Below are 25,332 nucleotides of genomic sequence, written 5' to 3' on the forward strand. Positions count from 1 at the left end.
TTCCGCTTTGTGCATTTTTGTAGGATAAAATGGAGAAAACACGAAATCCCGATAACAGCTGATGTCCAATTAATTCAAAGTTGATTGTATTTATTTCCGTAGTACTTTTATCAGAGGTATCTTTATTTTTATTTCGCTGGAACAATATTAGCCAAGCGATTTTGCGTGTTTATTAGGCAACTCATGCAGTTGCGTGGAAATTTATTTACATTTTTTTTCATTAAATACCTTTTAAATTTAAATGCTTAATAAGTTATTTATCTTTAATAATATTATTATATAATTTAATAAATATGTAATTTTTTATTCTTTTTTTACTGCTTTTGCAATATTAATTAATTAAACACATTAAATGAAACATAATATTAATTAAACAAAACAATCAAATAAAACAAAATTAATTAAAGTGAAATATATTTATTTTCAAAAGAATAACTTTTATACAATATTATATTGCAAGTTTCAATTTGTGGTCTCTTTCTTTCACTAAGGCAGTAAGTGTGAAATAGGACTCAACGTAATATAATGGTTTAATTTCGAATAATGATTAAATTGTAACTGCTAAATTGTAACTTTCGATGTTATGAATTATATTGTGGATATATGCATATTTTAATTAATAGTAATATACCGATGACTCATCGCGTTTAAAAACGAAAAGATTGATATACTTTTCTGGTCAACTATGGTCAGCATGCAGATCGAACGGAACGTTTGATCGGCTGTAGAAACTCTTTCGAAAGGGAAAAATTGCGGTAGATATTCCAGTCATGCATATATGCGCATCGATCGGATTGTGAATAGAAACGCCGTAGCTAAATCGCCAGTCGAGCAAAAATAGCGATCGGGTATGAAATACTTTCGCCATTACTATCGCGCGACATAGACATCGGCCAGGTATATAGCATCAGAGATCGCACGAAATATTGGAATACCGGAACCGAACGAGATGTGGAATAAATATTCCACGCGGAGAGTTACAGCTACCGGGCTTGTAATCCCTAACGAACCGAAAATATCCATATTTCCGACCGATCGGCAAAGCGTCGAAACGTCGCTTCCTCCATTAGCGAATCGACCCGATCGAATATCGCAAAAGTCGAATGACGGAGACCGACGATTGAAGCGTGAACAACACGTTGTCGAAGCCGGAACAACGATGTAATCGACTAGAAGGTAGAATCTCCGTTATCGAAAGCCCCATTATTTGAATGTCCAACTATTTCAATATTCCGTGTTTTGTTAGCCGAACGGAATAGCTACGTGTATTAGACTATCTCCTTTCCTGTTAAAATAGGAATATTTTACGCAATTTATTTTCTAGAGATAAAGATACGTATATTTAGTTTTGGAATTTGTGACATTATTACGAGAACTGGGAGGTTTTTAAGCTTAAAAATTGTTGCATAGCAAAAAATATATAATGACATGACATAACGAGAATGCATGTATAAGGATCAAGCCAAAATTATTATTTTTATCTCTCAAAAATCACAGTTTTTATCTAGAACATTTTCCACTAATTGTAAGATATTTAATTTGATAAAATGTTTTAATACTTTAGCTGCTCCGTGCCACATATATGTTTTTTGTAATCACGTTAAAACAACACAATTTTTTTACAAGAGTATGGCTAGTTTTTGCAAAACGTTTGCGAATTTTTAAGTCACGGTAAATTTACGGAAAAAACGTAGAAAATTAGGAAAATTGCGCGTGTAATATGTTCTACAATTTTTATTTTAAACACGACATTATAGAAGCAATTATTTATGTTATTTTCATATTTAAGAAAGATCTCACACACACATATATACATATAAAAATATATATCATAAAATGTATTATCTTTGTATCAGATATCAACTTGTTAAAAATCTATTTTTTATTTTTACATTCTTTTAGTTTCGAATTTTTCCATATTTAATTAAAACAATTCTAAAAATGTGAAAACCATTACTGAATCTCTTCAATTACATATTTCATTTTCTCAAAAATTAATCGAAAAAGTCGTTGATTTAAGATAGACATTTCATTCGTAATAATAGATAGATTGAAGAAATATTTTTATGCATTGCTGTGACATCGTGAATCTGCCAGAACGACAAAATGGAGAGAGAGATAAATCTGATTTCTTCCTTTGGATTATAAGTCACGTAAGCGTCGAAAAACACGAAGAGGTAACTAAACTGTAATCCCTCGGCAGAGAGATGTACTTCTCGTCGACTGAGAATACGGAAAATTGTGTGCCACGGAGATAGATATGTATATCCACGGTGTCGTGGTCACACACGGGATTACCCGTCGTTTGACTCGACGAGCGATGCAAATCCACGGAGAACGCGCATATGTCGAGTTGTATTCGACGGTATTTAACCGTCCAGCGCGAATGCAGCTTTACGACTTCGCAATAGTAATTCGAATGCGCCAGTTACATCACTGTCGGAATCGCACCTGGGTCGTCTATTAGTCTAAAAGTTTGCCGGTTATTCGTTAAATTTGTTTCGAATAAAATTAAGAATTTAAATTTTCATTTTGATTAAATGTAAAAGGAAAGATGGAAAGAAAGGGAAAGAGAGAGAAGAAGAAGAAGAAGAAGAAGAAAATAAGAAGATAAAATCTGTATAAAATATAGATATATTAAATATAGATATATTAAATCCAAGAAAGAGAAAAAAAGCTAGGCAATGAAGGATTGATAACGCGACAACTGGAAAATGGAAAATGGAAAGGGGTTTTTAAAGGTCGTGCTCTGCACTCGTCAGGCTTCCGATTTTACAAATACCACTTAAAGGTCATCGATATTCCATGGCAGTGCCACAGCTAAAACGACGTGAAAAATTCACGACGAGACACGTGAATTGCCAATGTGTCTTGCTACGCAGATACTAAGTGCCTCATGAAAGATAAATATTTATAATCGTGTTGAAATAAGGGCTTCGACCGTGCCTACAAACGGCGCGCTGAATAATCCTGAATCGTCGAATAGACTTCATTACATGCTTCATTCATGCAAAAGATTTGTTGTTTTTCTGGTAAGTTCTGTTTTAAATAGTATTAGGAGTACGAAGTTTCTTCAAAAAAAGATTGAGGAAACTTCTTTCTTAGACGGAAAAAGTGTATTGAAGCGTTCCAGTGATTACAGCAAAAACTCCTATATTCGCGCATCCCCCCTTTCGCACGTATATTTTATCTACTCGCAATGTGATATTTTCCGAAACTAAAACTAATTTAGTTTTGCGAAATGAAACAGAGCTTCATCTACTTGCATAAATACGTTCTTGAGTTTATGACGCGGAGCGGTATTTATCGCAAGCGATCGTAATTCCTCAGGTTCTGACGTTGAATCTGATGCCTTTAATGACTAACGCACTAATTACGTCGCGTTCGACATCAGTTTCGCGATATATCGTATATCGCGCGTCGCAATTAGCGAGATGGATCGTTTCTCGCGCTAGATATTATCCTGATGGCATTGCATAATGTGAACCGATTAATAATCGCTAGGCGATACCATTATTGATTGTTTAGTTATCGTCAACATATTAAGCTGCGTGCGCGCGCGCGCGCACGCTTTACTAAATGCTTTTGCATTTACAAAACTTATTGTATGTTTTGTAACCCGTAAGCTGAGTATAAACGCGATGCACTTTACGCTGTAACGCTTTGAAAAACGACGAAGATCGAACAAGCAAGTGAGAACACACCGTAAATTTTAACGCTCTCGCATGCACGTTACGCTCACAACACAGTAGTCTCGCATTAAATTTTATACGAGTACACATACATACGAACTTCATAAACGATAAAAATATGTGCATGGCATTGATGAGTGTGCGTTATTTACATTGATACAGTTAAATCCGTTTTTTTCATTTTAGTGATTATATTATGAAACAGAAATAAATTTGAAACAATAAATTGGAAAAAAATAACTATCGAGAGATTAAGAAATTTCTAATTAATTAACTGTTTTAATATAATTGAAGTTACCAAAGAATTTTATGTAAAATGAAAATTATTCTTTTAAAATATATTTTTTAACATATATTTTTATAATCATTAATTAGAAAAATTTTTTATTTATTTTTAAATTTTGTTTAATATAATATTGTTAAAAATTATTCAAATTTAAAAAAGTATTAATATGTCGTTAATTTTATCATTTCTAAAATAATTTTTTCGGAAAAATAAAGCACTTTGTATAAAATAATTTTATTTTACATTTTAATTAGTTTTTTTTATAAAGAATTTTTTTTTCTTTTAGAAGATCTTTCGGATCTTTAAACTTAGATACAAGAATATAGATTATTAAATTATTTTTTATGATAGATTTTTTAATGCTTGCTTAATACACACGCGTATATATTTGCTAAGCAAAAATGAAATTGTGTGTTTAATTAAAGAATTATTAAAAAGAATTATTAATGCAATGATCAACTCGCTAAGTTACCTATACGCCTAGTGTGTGTTTATATTATATACAACATTATATACACAATATATGTATGGTTATTTATATGTATATAATAATTCAATTTTATTCAGTTGTGAAATAATGGAACTCGAATTTTTGCATTCCCGTTATATACCAATAACTTTTTTCCAGAGACATTAGTTAATAAAATACATAATATATAACGCGAAATCTATGAAATCTAACTACTACCATAAAATATTGTGAAGTGTCAACGAGTATTGTACGTCAACGTGCATATAGTATCAAAGGAAGAGCTTCGCTCCAACCTCTTCGCTGAATCACGTTCACATTTTATAGATTTTATATAGCATTTAAACAATTTACAAAGCCATGCACACTGTTCTATTGTCGCGTTTATTCTGTCATTGAACTTCCATTTGCTTTGGCTTCGTTCAATTGACAAATATAAGCCTTCCGGATGCACTTGTAATGCATTTCATTGTACAGTCGGGTTGATTGCACAGCGAGGAAGCAATAGATATAATAAAACGCCACATATATTGGAAAAGTAGTACAATTTTTATAATTAATATTGTGGAATAATTAAAAAGTTGCAAGTTTTTGTTCGCATAATTGCTCACCAATGCATCGTCATATCGTTACGCCGCCGCCGGGCCCGTATATTCCTATTGTCCGCGATTCATTTAGACGACGCCACTCCTATAGGTCTGTTTCTTTTTTTCCCAGCGGGACAACAGTTTCAAATTTTCAGGATGTGCATTTCGCACGCCAGACGGGGTGGAGTTTCAGAGCAGTTTCAAAACCGCCTACTTTTTTTTCTCATTTTCTTTTTTTCACAGCATTGCTTGTCGCAAACTCGATTTGCAGCCTCGGCAATTGCTGGATGATGAAGTCGACAGCGTATGGATTGACACGCAATGCCAGTTGTGAAATCTTTGCAATTGTCCATTCTAGAAAATTAAACAATAATTTTTTTGCCCCATTGCATAATTGAAATACGTATCTCAAACTATGGATGATAAACTTCTACTATATAGATGATAAATATGAATGATAAATATAGATGATAAATTAACTTGGTGTTTTTTATAATAAAGACTGCCAGTTTGGGGTTGAAGTAAAGGATTTTGTTCGATAAATTAAATTACTGATAGATCTTTGCTCTATACAGATAAAAGTACAATAATATTACTTTCGTCTATACATCTATATAGATATTTATTATTTATTTGTCTTTAGAATATTATTATTCTGCATGTATTTTTACATTTCGTTTACATTTATTACATTTATTATATGATTTTCCGCTATACATTATATTTCATTCTGCAACCGAACACATTATGGATTAAAAACGATAACGGTGGTATTATTCGACACGCGAGTTGCGCCACGGTGTGCCATAATTGGAATAATATTGGTATGGCAGCAGTATAGAGCGAATAGACGTGTGTGTGTGCGTGTGTGTGAACGCCCCGCGGGTGCTCCGCGGTTTCCGTGTTGCACCTATGGTTTCTCCTGCGCGTGCATTATTAATGGAAATTCCGGATATAATCGTCGTATCTGCGCGGCTCGTTCTTGAAATGTCGCACCGGTCTTTTCATCTAGCTTTGTATCTCTCACTGTGTGAGTTTGTCGTGCTAAACGCCAACTGCCGTTTGAGTCGTATCTCGTGTTGACATTGAACATGAGAGTCTGTAGATTAAACAAATACAATTTCGCATACTCCGACCGAATTAATAATGTCCTCCTCATTTAAGGCTAAAGGTCATGTCTTATATTTTAAAGGACTGGGAGATGTTTTATTATAAAATTTGAGCAGAGATTTGTTTAACGGTTATTAAACAAAGATTTTACGTGGTCAGTTCGATTTTAACCACGTTTTCCGGAAGTTTCACGCAGAAACGCTCATGCATTGAAAAAGAGTTGACAAACGCGCAAAATATTTGTTAAAAACCGCCCAACGTGTGATTTGCGCGTTAACCCAGTTATGGTCATAACTATCCCGCGGTATGAAATCGCTGTTATTTCCTTAATATCGAGCGGCCTAATTCGCGCCTCACAAGGAAGAGTGATTTATCGCGGACGAGTTCGAAGGATTTAATTTCCGGATAGCCGCTTAGCCCGGATAGCCCCTTTTACCTGCCCTTTGTCTGCCCTTTGCCCCTCATATTTCTTTCTTTCTCTTTTGGTGGTGAATGATTACTTTTCGATTCGTATAGAAGAATGAACCCACCTCATCTTTTTCCTTCCTTCTGTGTCAGGCTCTCCATACCTCGCCATCTAATATCGGTCTAAATAAGTCTAATAAATTAATTGATTCTAGCTTGGCTCTTCGCGCACCGTTACCTCGTTCCAGCGTGTAACATCGATGATTTAAACCGGATTTTAAAGCGGAAGCTCCAATATATTTGAGAAATTTCTTTCCGATAGGCGACACGTGTAAAATCGAACACACTTGTCGAGTGATTTAACTCATTATGGTTTAAAAATGATATATTCTTGTTGTCGCGTGATAAACGAGCTAATTTAACATATCCCTTTTATCACTTCGACGAGAACGACGCTCATAAATAATTTAGTTGAACTTGCAAGATCCCTGGAAAATATAAATCTATAGAAATTTTAAACTAAAGTTATGAAATAAAGGTTTAAGATAAAATTATATTAACGAACGCATTTTGATATAAACGATAATTTTAAAATACAAATATCAGATTATGATAATAACGATATCGATAATAATGATCGTTTTCGGTTCTCAAAAATTTCAAAATTTTTCTAAATTTCAATATCGTTATATCTTTGTTACTTATGTACTAAAAATAAAAACAGCTGACCAAAATATCTAAGAAGGCGGAAGTTTTTTTTTTTATCAGCATGTGCTCTGAAAGTTGATATGGACACGTGAAGGTGATTAACTTGACGAATATCGACGAGCGTTCTGGTCGACACATTGTCAAATTAATTAAACGTTATTACATTTTCAGGCAAGCCATTTGACGTGCACTATCTAAAATTAGTCGACTAATAGACGATACGTCATTTCATCTTCATTACTGCTGATGTGCCTTGTACTTTATTCAGTATATTGCATTATTTTTATGTATTCGAAACGTTTTATCGTATTAACCGATCTGATGCGCAAGTTTTGGATTTCATTGATTCACGTTACAAGCATTTACATTACCATTTTTCTCATATATTGTTCAACGTAAAATTTGCGCTGTTTTATTGCAAAAGGACAAAAGTATTGATTTGATTGCATATACATATAACAATTGCATGGAACTAGAAATTATCATTTATTTTCTATTTTTATAAATTAAGAACTATAATATTTTAGATATTTGACATATTATTAATTTTTTTTATTTCAACTGATTAATCGCATAATTAGACATGTTATATGTATATTTGTAGTGTATATATATTCATAATGATTTTATAAACATATAAGAATTATATTCCTTAAAAACAATCGATTTACAAGTAAAATCTCTTCTCCATTAATTTACCGGAGGTGTGAAAAGAAAAAGAAAACCAATTTAACGTAATTGGACTAGAAACGATTTAGTTAAAAGATAAAAATCTCCCTGGACGCGTATAAGTGCAAGCTTAGGTTCTCGACCTCATCGCGCGGATGGTGATTCATGCGGATCTCACATAGCATTATTCCATGTTTTTTGTATGCCTCAGAGCGACGAAGAAAGCTCGTAAGTTCGTGTTGCTCGCAAAAATCGCTTCGAGTGCCCGATGGTCGATCGTGCGCGCCCGAGAAAGTTTACGGCGCCGCTACGAAAACTTTTCCGACTCGCTGGAAGAAGGAGGGAAATGAATGGCACGATCGACGAGTAATCGCGTAATCGCGGGGGAAAGAATAACGTAGCGAGAGAGAAAGAAGAAGATAATGCATTATGGTCGTTTATGATCGTGAATTGATGGAAATGAATCAGCAGGACTGCGATAGACTCAATAACAATTGCTGTGTGGGGATAAAAAGTACAAAATATATTTGTAAAATGTTATTTGCGCATGCCATATTTCTTATGCATTATCGATGTAGCATTGCAATTAAATATAATTAAGATTTTAATTAAAAATATAATTTTTGAATTAAAACTACAATTTGTTAATAATTATAAATAGAAAATTATACTTTCTTTTTAAATATATGAACTGTACACCACAACAGGTTGGAACACAACCGGCTCTTAATCTTTCGATATTTAAATGAAATTTCTGCTAAATTCAAATTAATTTTGTATTGTGTGCTGCGTAAAATTACATCAATTTTTTAGAAGTTTTTATCGTAAACGAAAGTTGCGAGATAAGGGTCTCTATTGTTCTGCGCTTGGTGGAAAAATAACAAAACACGGAGGAAGGGAAACACGGGGGTGAACGGCAATCGTGCATATATATACTGACGAAAGCGATCGTTTCCCCTTGTCGATGCCGTCGTGGCGTCGTGCAACTACATGACGAAAGACGATGCATTAATGTTTGAAGAGAGAGGGAAGCTTTCGTCCGATTGTACACGGGGTGCGTCTCGATTCTCGATGCGGAGCGTGCAGACAGAATACTGGAAAGAGCGAGATGTATGTATGTGTGTATGCATGTGCGTTCGGCGCGGGCATTACGCTTGAATCATGCAAAGGCATCGATTCCCCAGGCTTCACAGGAACTAACCGGACCGCACGCTGTGTAGATTCATTCGGATCACTCTTCCAAATTCCCGTTGTATCACGATTGCAAAGTCATTTGTTACCAAACGAAACGCACGTTTTTATATAGCGTGCTGTTTGCCATTTCTCATGCAACTTCAAATATTTGACAATTTTAATTTAATTTAAGTAAACAAAATTATTTTAAAAAATAATTATAAACGACGACTGTATATATATATACAATACATTTTGAGAGAGAGAGAGAGAGAGAGAGAGAGAGAGAGAGAGAGAGAGAGAGAGAAATTGTTTTACACCGTATATATAATTTATACATATAAGTGAAATATGAGACAATATATTCTGAAGCATTCTGTTTTAAAAATATTATATAACTCTCTTATTCTGAATTTTTACTTACGATATTAAATATATTAGTTTAAATATATTAACTTAAAATTTTTCAAATTTAGAGAATGCAAAATATTTAAGCAAAAAAAAAATAAAATTGATTCTAACTTTGTCAGATAAACTTTCATTGAAATAAATGTCCCAGTTTGAGAGACATTCTGTGTATATTATATTAAATTGCCATAGTCGGTGTGAAACAATTCTAACGTATAAATTTTTTAGGTGTCTTGAATATTTTAATATTGGGCAAATAGCTATATAAGTTTTAAACTATGAATAAATATTCGGTTAAATACAAACAATAAATAAAACAATAAATGTATATAAAATATAATACATTTTACAGAGAGGGACTTTTCGAATAAAATCCTTTATAAATTATACATTTAAATTTCAAAACTGAATCTGTCACCAATCTCCAATTGTTAATATTTTCTATTATAAATTTATCTTAACAATATTATTTATGAAATACTATAATAAATAAGAATTATAAATTATTCTAAATGTAAACTAACTGAATAAAATCAAAATAACTGAAAAACAAACTTTTATTTGAAATAAAGTAATTATTTTTTTTCTTTCCGGAATATTAATTTGTCTGTTTATTTATCTGAATTAATTTATCTGAATGTTATTAATCTGTTATTATCAAATTATTTATTAATTTTCTTATTATTAAATAACATAACATTATAACAATTTATATTACAAAATAATAATATTAATAACAATATAAATCTTATGATTAATTTAAAAAGTATGTATTTTAATATAATGTGTGCTTTAATAATTTTCTTAAATATATATTTCGTATTATAGATTATACAAGCAATTCAAATTTCTAAATTTAATGATTTAAATTAATCTATCAATTATAGATTGAACGCACTTTGGCATGATAGAAATCTCGTTTCGCAAAATTACTCGTGCACTATTAATTATCAGCTATTGCACTCTCGACCGTGGAGTGGGCCTTACTGGCCGCGTTTTATGGAGATCACGTAGACGACGCGCGGTATCATCGTCGTTGTCATCCTCAACGGCACGTAATAACGCGCGCGGCGCGCGTCGCGACGCCGACGCCGACGCTGACACCGACGACGAAGCATCACAGCGGCGGATTAATCCTGATGAATCTGCTGGACGGGATTGCGCGAAATTGCGCATCTACCGGGTGTGTCGCTCGAAAATCGAATTCGTCGATATTCTGGGCGTGCCATGTCGACAACGTCGTTGCTCTAATTAAATGGGCCGCCCATACATACTATGTAACGCGATTGAACGAACAGACAAACGCGGAATGGTGCCGGCGTCCTCTTTTTTTTTTTCACGTGCGGAACGTGTCGCCGCTTGATAACGCGATAGTCGGGAATTTGTCGAGAACGACAAGACGAACGACAGCGAGCGAGCGCATTTACTTGCAAATGAAAGCGGTGGACTTAATTAACGGCAAGTTTCGCAAAGGCACTGAATGTGAAGTCGCAGCCATCACAAAGCATTAATCTTCCCGGTTGTTAAATTTTTTTTAAAACAAGTTCGGTTTTAACAAGTATCTTACCTGTTTGTCATTCAATTTTTGTTATATGTACGTATATATACTCATATAGTATGCGTGTGTATGTGTATGTGTATGCACGCATGCACATATAAATATTACATATACGACTTGACATTGTCAACAGTGATTGTTTGTTTCTGAAGTAGTTTTTGCATTTAGCTGTTATTTAGTGCCAATAATTAACTGCAAAATTAAACAATATTAATTATTTTTGGTGACCTAATATTGATTATAGTTAATTATTTAGCAATGTTTATCGTTATTACTTACTTTATAATAATTACTACTATTGGTATGTGAAAAACAATACATACATGGGAGCATAAATTGATTAATAGTTCGATAAATATTGATATTTCCTCTGAAAATATATTGAAATACAATATATTTTTAGAGTTAATCCTTTAAATTGTATATATTAAATTTTTTTTACTAGAGTATATATACGTATTATAAATGTCAATAATAATCTTATTTTAATTTTAATTTATTTATCAATATTTTTTGTTTGTATAGATAATAATGATTATTTAGCACCTCTTATGTTAAAAGATTATTTTTTCTACAATAATCTTTTTAAATTACATTTATGGCGTGATTATCCAACTTGTAGTAATTATATGAAAAACAAGAATACATTCAGCGCGCGATAAGGAGACGTAATTGGAGTGTTCCAGACGTCAAATAGGGATTTTCGCAATGGAGTATACGCGCCGTGATCGCGCTACGTTGCTAATTGGATCGCTGAGCCATTAACTCAGGCAGGTAAGATTCCCGGTTAGCTGTTGATCCCGACGAAGTTTCGCGGAGACGAGACGATGACGCCGGTAATTAGGTGATACATATACTCTACACACTTAATGTTTAAAGGCGAGAGATTCTCCTCGCTCTCACAGCTATATCAAATTCAAGAGAGACTTATGCGAAATCTTTTTGTATTTTGTTGCTATTACAAAGCGCATTTTCGATGATCTGTAAAATAATAAAGAAAATTAACAAAGGTATACGATAGAATATTCAAATCAGTGGCATAAATAGATTCTCAATTTAGCTAAAGGGTCTTTTCACCGTGTCGCGACGTCAGTATTGATTTTTATATTATCTCAATAGGTCGCTTCCGCTTTTGATTCTACGTGATCCAATCGGAAATAGAAATAAAGTTGGCGGAAATGAAGGATATGTACGTATATATGATATCTTTTATGTCTCTTCCATCACGGAGAAACAGAGGAAGTGGATGATAGGCTGCGATATTAGCATTGTCTCTGCTTTTTTCCCTCCTATCCATCTTGGATAATTGTAATCCTACCGTTATCGTAATTTAGACGTAAAAATTGGAAAATCGTTACGCGAGTCATATTTGCTCGCTGACTCAATATGTCGCGGATATATACGATGCGGAAGATATACCGATGTGTCAACAATTCGTGACTGTAACTGATGTATCGTTTCGCTCTTGCTTAATATTAATCCGCGCAATTCTCTCTCTTTTTTCCTCCCTCTCTCTCTTTCTTTCTCTCTCTCTCTCTCTCTTGATCGCGCTCTCTTTCTCTGCGAATTGTAACGCATTTAATTTCTCTGCAAATTTTTGACTAAATAAAAATATTCTGCCTGATTGGACAGATATATTTTGCGCACTTTCCATTTTGTTTTGACAGAGATTGTTTACTCGTTCGAGTGTGTTAATTCAAGAAGTTTAAACTTGACTAAATTTCTTTACAAATTGATCTATTAACTTTGATCTCAATTTTTTTGGAAATCTTAAATATATATGTGTAAACAGAAAATTTGTCGAGTTGAATTCTTTTGACTAAAATTTCTTATTTAATTCGCTTACATTGAATTAAGTTCAATTTAACTTGAATTTTATCTAAATAAAATGATAAATGATATTTTATTTCTAGATTATCAGATTTTTACGTATTGCGACACTAAATTGATTAATAGGTGAATCTTTGCAAGGAAGAATGGTAATCTTTCATCCTATCGTTCCAGAGAAATTAGCAGAGCTTACAATGTTAGTTGGTTAAAAACAGTTTCGAGAACGGAGATTACAAATTCAAATTTTGCTCCCCTTGCATTATTTTGAATGTTTAACTCGAGAATTATTCTTCAGTCAAAAGACATCTCTATTTATCCTCTAAGAGAAAATGATATTTCTGAATCAAAATATTCTTATTTGAATATGACGTTAACATTACATCAATTTTTGATTCTATTTTATTTGCATTATTATATAGATGTTTTTGCATTGTGAGTTATTACTGGTTATTTTTGTTTGGCTACAATGTTAATAATGTTTAATGTCAGTTAACATTTTAAGCACATTTCTCGCTTTAACATTTATTTTTTTTTATTTATACTTAAACGGTTTTACGACAGTACATCAGATATATCGTTCTAACTCTGCAGTCATTTAACCGCGTAATTCCAATCGCAGATCTTACGAGCGATCCGCAATTACGGCGACACCCGCAGCTAAACGCCAAATCCGTGTACCCCGTCCACGTTTGATCGAGACGAGTGGACGGCTTGTTAAGCACCACCGCACGTTCACGCAAGTGCGCCACTCGAGGTCAAAGGTTCACTTCAGCCTCCGGCCGCAATTGCTCGCCCGTGTGGCCGGAAGTCCGCGGGAGGACCGTAAGATCATCTCTCTCTCCCTCTCTCTCTTTCGTTTTTCTCGTTTCGACTTTTACATTCGACGGAATTACGAGTTTTGACTCGGAAACTCTTCTCATCCCGCTCTTTTAATCTCGCCGATCTCTTCTTTTTTACGAGCAAAAGACGCTGATATGATGCTAATATTGCGCGACGCAGAAATATTTCGTCGAAACGGCTGATTTCGTATTGCAAATCGAAAAAAATATAAATTTGAAACATTGATGTCACTATTATATTTAACGCATTCATTAGTAACATTTTTAACGTATTTATTAATAATAATTTAATTTTATATGTTAAGCATTATTAAATATTATTAACGTTTACTTTATAATATTGATTTAAATATTGCGGGAGTGGAAATATTTAATAAAAAATTCTTTTATTATACTTAATTGAAATATTTCGGTCAACAAGAGTAAAATGTAGACATTAACATCAAGTAAATGGAACTAAACGAACAGATTTTTTATTTGTAGAAGAGAAAAATCTATAAAGTAGGAGGCGATGACCGAAAATTTATGTCATTGATTTATTTCAACGGACGAGAGAGTACGCGAGAAATTTAAGATAATTTTTCTAATTTCCGGCGAAAATAAAACGACGAGATACGACTTCTTCGGAACTTGGAATCATCGTGACATACTCTGTAGTAGGAAAATTTAAAGTCTTCCGCGTCCCGCGAGGACGAAGAATAGGAAATTAGTCGAGCCAGTAAATTAGTTTTCCCGCGTATATAGGTCGTGCGTAAGTAAAGCTGGGAAAAATGTAATTAACGGACAATGCGGCAAGCGCTCGTTTCTCGCTTCGCCTCGCCTCTTCATTCTCTTTGTTAAAAATATATCGATATGTGAAATGCCTTACGTGTTACAAGATAATCCGTTGAATTCCGACGTTGTTCATGACTAATCTAAACAATATCGATTATTAACTTATATTTCTTTCTTTCTGTGATATTCCAATTTTGACAGATAATTAGAATTATATGAGATAGAATTAATAGATTATGGTTTAAATATAATAATATGTAAATGTAAGTCATGATCAATATTCTATCATTAATTCATGACATATCTATAATATACACGTCTGTCTGGTTGGTCTACTCCTATATAACGAAAATTATATAATTATGCGCTTAAGAGCACAAGAATGAATAATATAATTTTGTCATTAAATTTTGATCCTAATATATAGAATTAAGTTTTCTTCTCTTGAAATAAATTGACATTATGATAGAAATTATTGTCATAATGTTGATGTGTTTATTTATATTTTGATATTTTGCACATTTTATGTTTTATTGAAGAATCATTATATAATTATTTGAATGTTTGAATGTATAATTCATTACAATTAAATTTCGCTAAATGAGGAAAAAAGATTACAACTTGAATGTAATTGCCTTTATACAAGTTATACGTTTTACTATGTTTGTAGCAAAAATCACAATATTAATACAAGACAATTTTTTAAATGTAACAAAAGATTAACTGCGACTGTGTATGAGTAATGTAATATACATTATACAATTTTATTGTGTAACATGTGAGGTTGAGTAAATATGTACACAGTTAATTGTCAAACTTTATTATAATATTATAAATATTGTAATGTTGATCGTTAATTCTAATTTTACAACAAAATATTGTAAAAAAAAAAGAATATACCTACAATTTGTACAACAATATTATACTACGATATCTCATATATGCAAACGTTATCTGTGCATATATGTACAAAATATTAAATGTTCTTTACAAATTTTGGAGCAAGAGGAATAAATTATTGTGTTCGAGTTATAGAAACGCGATTTCATCGATCGGCGGTTTTCTGACGATACAACAACGGCTTGTCTGACGCTACATTCAGTATTCGGTATTTCGCAAAAATATCTCTCTCGGAAGCCGGACATTCACTAGTCGACAAGCCGTAAATCGATCGGCGCGTACACGCCATAAGCTCGAAAATTCTCTTGGCGTTTTTCGGGTTTTTACTCGGAAAAACGAAAAGAACTCTTGAACCGGCAAACCTATGTACATATACCTATTCTCATTTTCATTCCGCATTTCCCTGTACGGTACACATTCAATAATTTTGATTCTATCAGAAACGAGATATCTGATATCGCATGATCTATAAATAAATAAATAAAAATATATATGTGTATGCATATATTATTTTCTGTAATGTAATAATATTTGTCGTGTAATATTTTAAATTTGTTTAATATTAATTTTCGTAATATTTAATATCCGTATACATTATAGTTTCACTCATGATTAATTTTAACGACAAATTCTGTCTATATCAGTTTGAGATAATTGTATTTTTCCTCAGCTCGAATATTAAAGAATATTATTATACTAATTTTTTATTTTTTATTATTTCGACATCGTACATCTTTGCAATTGAAATTCTTGAAATTTTATTAAAGCGAAATTTACTTAGGAGAAAGATTTAAAATTGCTTGTAACTTGAAAACAATCAAAGCTTCAATAATTTTAAGACGGCATATATGTATGAATATGCTGTTGCTACATAAATATTAAAATTAATATAAAATTATTTTTTTAAAATATATACATGTATATATATATAAATATCATGTTAATATGCATATAATAATTTTTTATATATTATTGATTACGTACATTAAGGCAATTTTATTCAAAGTTCTTGCTTACGTTAAATTGGAAAAAACCGTAAAGAGCTATCAACGACAAGTTATTTAATGAATATTTAACGACGTGAAAAAAGAGTCATCTGCACCGATGAATTCTCGTCTGTCGTCTCCCCCAGTTAGAAATTCCATTGTTATAAAAATTTATAGGGTGGACTGACGCATCAGTTATCGCTCGTTCCCCGACGAATTTTTGGTAAAAATATTCCATCGTGCTGTGGTGTCAAAGGTTTGCACACATTGCGGTTGCATTGTGATGTATATATATGTGTGTGTATATATATATATATATGTGTGTCATATGGATATGTGCGGTATGCATATCGTTGTTATGCGTGCGTATCGTGGCCGAAATTTCTACTAAAATATCGAATCGATTTCGGAGTAAGTTAGGGTGAAAAACGACCGTGGTTACGTGATGATCACGCAGTGGGTTTTTCGTTATTAAAGCTGATATCACGAGATTTGCACATACAAAAAATATACATTTATTTCACTGCATTTGAATAAATTCTGAATATGCACTTTAGCCTCTCTCTCATTAATATAAACAAGAATTTAATATATGTAAAAAACTTATCTATGATAAAAATGGTATAAACAAGGAACATAAATGTTTCGATAAATATTAACTATTATATCTAATATATTCATTTTAACATTATTAATGTGCTAATCAGTAATATTATAATTATTATTATCAAATATTATTAAGAGCAAAATTAATTTATAATAGGTATGGTGCGTTTGATGTGTACGAGTCTGTTAATTGTATCTGAACAAATTGTAACTCTCTTTTTCTCTCTCTCTTTCTCTCTCTCTCTCTCTCTCTTTCTCTCTCTTTCTCTCCTTGTTTTCTTCTTATTCATTTCATTCTTATCGGTGTTAACAGAGATATAACTATTCTTGAAAGATTGAGATTCTTCTCTGCTGTATCAATGTAAGTAAATCAACATAAATGTTCTCGAAAAGCACATTACCGAGATAAAGCATCTCGTTGACCGGCTAGCGATAGATCACCACGTAACAATTAGTGTGGATTTGTGGATGGTAATTACGCGAGCAGCTAATTACTAAAAGTCGAACCGTTCTATATCGGTGGCTTGTCAGCGAACCTCGCAGAATAAAACGCGAAAAGTTTCAACACTGTTCTCGTAATTCACTTTTTCTACCGTTTTTCCACGTTTATCAGCTTTTGAGCTTTAGAGCAAATAGCGAAATGCGCGGACGTACGTTTTTCACATCTCCGCGACGATGAACACTTCAATTTATAGTATGAAATGTGTCGCCGGTGAATATTGTGCCAGAATAGCTAATCTTTCTCATATAACGAAAAAGCTCCTTTATGTTCTAATAAAATTAAACAAATACAATAATAAAAAGCAATGTTAGAATTAATTAAGATTGAGAAAATTAATTAAATAATACTGATTAGAAATAATAAATATTATTTTTATCATATCTTTATTTTTACCGTTGTATAATTATTAATTTAAAAAATTTTAATTTTTTTAAAAAATATTAACGTATATACAATTATATTTTTTAATTAGTCTTGTTATCGAGATTTTCAATTACTTTTCAATTTATTGTGTTAGTTCAGCGAATCATAAAATTCGGTTCACTCGTTAATTGATTAAAATATTATGTTTTAATTTTCGCTGAGCAGAATTGCGTAACTTCATTTATTACTACCAATCGGAATTCTATTTCCCATTAATGAAATTGTATTGCAACATTACGAATTATCGGCAACTCGAAACAAAACAAATCTTATTACGCGGCGCCATATTATTGCATAATTATACGGCCCTAATTATGATCACGACTATTTCATAATTCGAATTCTATATCACAACAGACTCAGTCGAAATTTATAGTGATTTTATTTAATAAGACAATAACGTAACTATTTTTTACAGCATTATTTAAACTTTGATAAATTTTTTGATAACTATTAAAAAATGTAGATTATTAAAAATTACTGATCTGACATATAATATTTTTCTGCGTTATAAAACGCGTTTATATTTCACGCTAAAGTGTGAAATACAAAAAATTGGATCGTTTTGAAGTACAATATAATACTTTGAAATTTTGCAGACCATTTTATATTCACATATCCACAAAAAAAACAAAAGAATCTAAAAGTATCGGCTGCGAGAACTTGGTTTCATAACCAAGTAGATATATGTTCTCCTTTGAAGTAACAAATTACTTTATAAAGTATTTAGCGCGAAAAAGTTCCCTAGAACTCTACTATGGCCAAAAAGGACAAGAAAAAGGGAACATAGAAAAAAATTATGATCAAAATATCTGTTTTATCTTTTTCGTCTTATCAAGTCTGTCTAACTTTTATGTGAAAAAATACGTAATATTTTGAATAACTCGCGACGACTAGATTATTAAGTAAATAGTTGGACATAAGAATTTTTTAATATATAATAAAATTAGTATTACAGTTTCTCTCCACGAAATTATTAAACTAGTTTTGAGTATCAATTTTAATATTAAAAACTTGTTCTGTTTTATATATAAATTTGCATTCTAAAATTTGCCTAATCAAGAACAAAGATCTTTGAATTTTATTGTATGTAGCGTAAAAATGTTTAATTCTATACAGTATTATATCTATATATACTTCATGTGATTATATATTCTACATATTAATTGTATATATGTCATAATGTTTACATATACTACCAATTCGACGAATGCAACAGTTGCCTATATAACTGTTGAGTCATTGCCTACGAATAGTGCATATTTCTTAATTTATAATATGTCTCTATCGGAATAGTTTCGAAAAGCTGATTCTTAACCGTTCATCGAACGTATTCATCGATAATATTGAATAAAAGATAAATCATACGCAATTAATCTTTGCCATTAATTTAATTTCCGTGAAATGATTGAAAATATCGAACCGCCAAATATATATATTGACGACGACAAACGTGACGAACGTGACCCTGTTTTCAGTGACCCGCGTAGCCGTTGGAATTGTCGGGCTTCGCGGCACGTTAATTACGCGGACAAGACCGCTCGTTGATGCGAGAATTCCGTTTAACACGTTGTTTAAACCCGGCCGTGTTACCGGCTCGGTTCGGAACTCGCGTCCTTTTTTCCACAATATCATTCTAGAAAATGCACCACCTCTAAAGCACACGTATATCATCAATATACGTATTCAAGTTTTTCGGGAACTGTTAGAGAAATCCCGATATGTCCATTTTATTTTCCATTCCATGTAAACTATTATTCGCCGGCTTTAGAAATAAGAAACGCATTGTGGAATGACGAGCGGGGGTAAACTCCTCTTCACGTTTACGCTGCAAACTCTCGCTACCCGGTATCCTTATAAATCGCGCAAAAGCGCGGCTTCCTTTCACGCGGACAAAAAAAACCGCAAGCTAGAATCTCGCCCTTTCCCGCACAGATTCATGCGGTGAGGGAGGGCGGGGAAAAGAGATTCACGGTTCGATGGGCCGAATCATCCACTTTGCGAGTAGCGAACTCTTGGAGGACGCCGGTAATGTTTGAACAAAGTCCGCAAGCTGACGAGCGGAAGTTCGATGCGCCGTCAGCGCGCTCGCGACCCCCGTCTAAAATAAAAACGCGCCCCCGTCTTCGTGCGCCCCCTCTACTGCCACGGCCACGGCAGCCTCAACTTGAACAAATTATCCGCCCCCGTGCGCCCACGGCGAAAGGAATTTTCAAGCGGAATAAGAATCGAGAACTCGTGAGCGATATCATCGTCTGATTTGCGATTCCGCAAATTTAATTGTTCGATGGATTCTTCGTGCTTCTCCGTGGTAATATTCCTGGAGAAAGTTGAGGCTCTCTTGCCGAGTATGTCGTCGTCCGTGAAGAAATGACGGGATATTATTGTCTACATCAATTTTCTTCAAGTCCTTTGAGTGCGACAGAACATTGCGAAGTTCAGAGATAAACTTTGAGCGGGATGATGTAAATTTAACGATTCAGATTAAGTACGAGAATGAGATCAAGAGACACGGTAATGTCTCGCGCCAAGTACACGCGTAGTCTAACGTGAGCCGGCCAGTTGCGAGTACCTGAGATTATCGGATCTCAGAAACGGCTGGACCGATTGACATCTTATTAACCGTAATCGATAGCTTGAATATTATATAACAAAAGTATATTTATTTTTTTTCTACGAGCCCTAGAAGCAAAGATATTACGGAGCAAAATTTCAATATTGAAATATTTTACCTTTCTCTGTTTTTTTCTATTACGTGTCTATTGTATATGTTGTCTTTTTTTAACATTTTTGTACAGTTACAATTTTTCACACGTGCAATGCTTGCAATAGTGCTAACAGCGCTCTACTATGAAGTCTTTTGACAGATCTGATAGGTTTTGATAGATGTTTTTTGAGTACTAAAGATTAATATTGATGAAAAAGACGCGTTATTGTATATTCAGTGTTACATGATATGGTGTAGTACGCATTTTTAAATGATAGAGGACTTTTCTAATCAGTTTAATCTGCTCTATTTTTAGCAATTTTATCGATTAATTTAAAATTGCAAAGCATCTCTTTGTTTTTTGAAAGTAGCTTTACTTATTCTTTATCGCCTCGCCGAAGCGAATGGAAACGGTTCCGCCCTCGCAATCTTTCCGAAGATGACATCTCCTGCCTTTGATCTAGGTGCCAGATCTTCGTTGTGTTTTCTTTACTTTCTTCACTTCCTATCTTTACTTTCTAGGTTTCGAGATGCAACCGGCACTCGAAATATTAAAGAATTCCTGAATACGAAACTGCGCTAACGGCGTGCACTTTATTTAAAGAGGAGAGAGAACATCTTTCAAACATTCACGTTCAAATGTATAGAGTGATCTAAAAATATTACGATCTAAAAATGTAAAAAGAAAAGGAATTTAAAGATTGTAACTAATCATCTTGAAGATGATTCACAATCGACAGAAAAAGCTCTCGGAAAAAGAAATAAACGCTTGCATTATATTCGATGCTAAATTGATTTCCAGATTTTGTATAAAACAATCTAAAAAGAAACATGGAGTATATATGTATTATAATCGCTGATTTACTATTTCTGGGGGATTAACACTCCTCGTTTTTCTTTCTCTCTCGCTCCTGACGTTCTATGGCGCGGCCATAAGGGCTGTGCGCAATGTCGTGTAGTCTCCGCCGTGCGGTGTAAATTACGGCCAGCCTGTAGCCGGGAAACTCGATGTAATTTCCCGACGGTGACGATTAGACGCGCGAAACACAGAGCGCAAATTCTCCCAGAAGGGGTATAGCGACGTGACAAATCCGGAATATTTGGTGGAATATGCGCGACACGAGGACATGAATACGAGAGCGCTCGAAAAACGGATAAATTAATATGTAACATATCTATTTTCTCGATCACAATTTTGTGCTAGAATGACATGTATAAGCGAACATCCTAATATTATTCAACGTTATATATTTCTATTTTTAATAGGCTAATGGATGTATTTTTAATATATATGAAAGAGAAAAACATAAAATTAAAAATCCCAAAAAATTGATACCGCGATATGTGTGATTAATAATCACCCATGTGCTCGACTTATCTCCCGTTTAATTTACCGGTGGATTAATGGCCGAATTAATTACGGAACAGGCGAAGCGCTGTTTTTTTTCATCGCCCTTCGTTTTCGTACAGGTTGGATGCAGTTAACTGATCGGGGCAGCGACCAGAAACTAAATTTCCAGGATATTGAACTACGCGAAGGAAAGTAAAAAACTTAACGGTGAGTACAAGAATGTTTGTCTTAAAGTCAAAGCATGTGTGTGAAATAAAAGAAAATCTTATATAGAATAAGTCAACAATCATACAATGTAGAAAAAAATAATTTAAAAGATTAAAAAATGGAGAAAATGTAAAATTAATAAAATACTTAATTATCTTTTCTTAGACAATATTTGTTATTTTATATAATTTAATTGCATATAAATTTATATACTCTATACATATACTCTATACATACTATATTTTTATTAATTATCAAATTTTTTTAATTTTATTGCTTCCTCATAGAGGAAGCTTTGTAATGGTGAAAAAATTTTTTTTCGAGATTTTGATGGAAATAGGTTTAGAATGTTTTAAAATGTCATTTTATTTTGTTTTATTATTTCTCGTATCTATTTTATATATATTAAGGACTTTTCTATTTTGACTTTTGACTTTTAAAAAATAATTGTTTATAAATGATAAATAAAAAGAAAATAGATAAAATCATGAAAATTAAAAAAAAAATAATTATGCATAGTTAATAATATTTTTTTTGCATGATGTGCGTTTTTTAATTTTTTAATTTAATTTAATTTTATTATTTATTTTTATTTTTTATTTTATTTTATTTTATTTTATTTTATTTTATTATTGTGCGTCTTTCAATTTTTTAATTGTATTGTGCATTTTGAGTAATAATTTATCTTGACAACCGTGATACTTGCTTTATATTTATATGTAATAATTTTATAAAAAGTTACTTTTGAAATTAAATTTTATTATTACACAGATTATTATAGTCATGCACATAAAACGGTCATGAAATATATAAACAAACCGCTACGCAAGTGTTTTGCGATGAATTTCATCTCTTGAATTTCTATCTTTTTAAATATTTTTGAGAAACAAAAAAGCGCAAACATACGCAGACATTAAATAGTCCTCGGAATTAAATTGTCGCATGTTCTCTGCATTTCGAAATTTGGTTGCTAAATACATATACCGCGGGAAACTCTTTCTTGCTGCATGTAATTGAACTCGAACAAAGAATTCTAATTAAAGCCGATGGAGTTCAACCATTAAACTGTAGTTACGATATAAGGATTTTTTTAATTGTAATTTTTTTATTTTTTAAATTCTGATTACGAAAATCATTAAACTTTTGCACTTAAAACACTATGTTCTTTATTTTAAAGACATTAAATTTTAATTGTAAAACTATTTAACTTTCTAATTAATACTTTAATTAGTATAGTACGTAATTAATAATAATAAATACTTACACCTTTATAACAAAGGAAAAGTAATCTGAGAAATGGACCTAACGCTAAATAAGCTAAGATTTACGAAGATTTTACCCACTCGCATCGGGCGCGAGCGATACCTACATATTTTACGATACTTAAACGGTGTGCCCGCATGCGGATGTCGGATAAGTCTTGGTTGTTTACACACGACGACTTAAGGCGAGAGAGTGGAAGAAGCTGTTTGTCTAACTAACACAACTTCTGTATGATAAGTCGATGATAGCTACTTGGACGTATAATAGCTCGCTAAGTAAAATAATTCCATTGGCATGCATTACAAACAGTATCGCTAATTTTTTTTTTGAGCCTGAGGTGTTTGTGGTACTCTGATTTATATCTTATATTATAATATTTTACTATAATATATAATAGAATAGATATATATTGGGTAAAAACGTTAAATAATTTACCCTATATATAAACTTTTAACTAAGAAAATATTTGAAAAAATGTTGGTTTAGTGCCTTGTTCGGATAAATCCACATAATTTTTTTGCACATAAAGGTATTAAGGTATTCCTTTCATGACACCAAAGTCTTAAGAATTAACTGATTTTTTGGTACGAGAAAGTTAAAATGCATATCTTTACGCCAGAAAAAAATTAAACCACATTACCGAACATGTAAAGAAAAATTATGACTTTGAAAATTCGATATTTATATGTGACGTTATCGAAAAAGTCTATTTTCCATATTTCAATGTAATAATTTGTTTATCAAATATCTTAAGATATTAAATATTAACTGCGCTACACACACACACACACACACACACACACATATTCGCTAAACTTTATATTTTTGATAGGGCCGATAAAAATACAGAGTCACCGAATATTTAAACAAAATATTTATGTTACAAGTTGATTTGAAATGTGGTTTATAGATTAATATTTTTAATGGCGACTTTCAAGGAATTATTTGGCAACGCTGTGCGCTCATGTCACACTTCAGTTCATCACGTACGGTTTATTATCAACTATTTATTATGTTTAAAAAAAATAATTTAAAAAATTCTCCTTTATTTTTGCTCACATTACTCCTCACTTTATGTTTTTTATCACTTATTATTATTATAAAATTTCTCTTTGATAAAAAGAAAATGTCACAATATTCTTTGATTAATGAACGTGACACTTACATTGACATTTTTGTCATCAACTTCACATTTTACAATCGGCGCCCTGAAAAGCGCAGCGTTGCCATATATTGTTCTGACAGTAAAATTTACCGAAAAATGACAAATTTCTAAATGCACATAATATTTTCACTTTTTTCTTATAATTAAACATAATAATCAATTATAACTTGATTTTTTATAAGTTTAATGCAATATACAAGAGTTTGCTGAGGCCCTGCTTAAGCGCCTACAAAATACGCTCCTCCGTGAAAAGAATACCTTAAATAATAATCGAAAAAAGAATATTTAACGCGAGATATTTTGCCATAGCGTAATATATACACAGATATTATTCATTGATATTTTATATTTTATATTTTATTTTATTTTTATATATTTTTTCTCAAGAGTGATCTGTCTTTTAAATCCTGAACCTTTTTTTTCATAAATAAATAATCAAATGGAATATTTTTTTCTCATACTGGACAATTTTTAATAAACTTATGCATCTATGACTAAGCTGCATATCCATTTTATTTCACCGTCCGCCTAGACATCATCGGCAGACATCCTTCAATATTCTTTGATGTTGCATTACCGGACGGGATTTAATCAGCCGCAAGTAATTCAGCAAAAGCGCGGAGCAAAAGGTGTCACCGCGACCGGGCGGCGGTTTCGGCGGAAATGAAAGGTCCCGTGCACTCTCGGTGTATATTGCAATTGCGGCTTTGTCGT

At 32.4% G+C, this 25,332-nt stretch overlaps 1 protein-coding gene across 3 annotated transcripts in view; it reads left to right on the plus strand.

The window, feature by feature from the left end:
* Con (leucine rich repeat protein connectin) overlaps positions 1 to 25,332 on the plus strand; it is a 123,115-nt gene that overhangs the window by 38,154 nt on the left and 59,629 nt on the right. For 2 of the 3 annotated variants that reach the window (XM_077405069.1, XM_077405068.1), the window contains one exon: positions 22,103 to 22,190. The exons of the other annotated variant lie outside the window; for it this stretch is intronic. The gene's annotated coding sequence lies outside the window, so the exon portion shown is untranslated. The remainder of the gene's footprint in view (positions 1 to 22,102; positions 22,191 to 25,332) is intronic. 3 annotated transcript variants of the gene reach the window in all.

The sequence above is a fragment of the Temnothorax americanus genome, unplaced genomic scaffold (genome assembly GCF_048541705.1).
Source record: "Temnothorax americanus isolate GAGA-0224 unplaced genomic scaffold, ASM4854170v1 Scaffold2, whole genome shotgun sequence".
Taxonomy (NCBI): domain Eukaryota; kingdom Metazoa; phylum Arthropoda; class Insecta; order Hymenoptera; family Formicidae; genus Temnothorax; species Temnothorax americanus.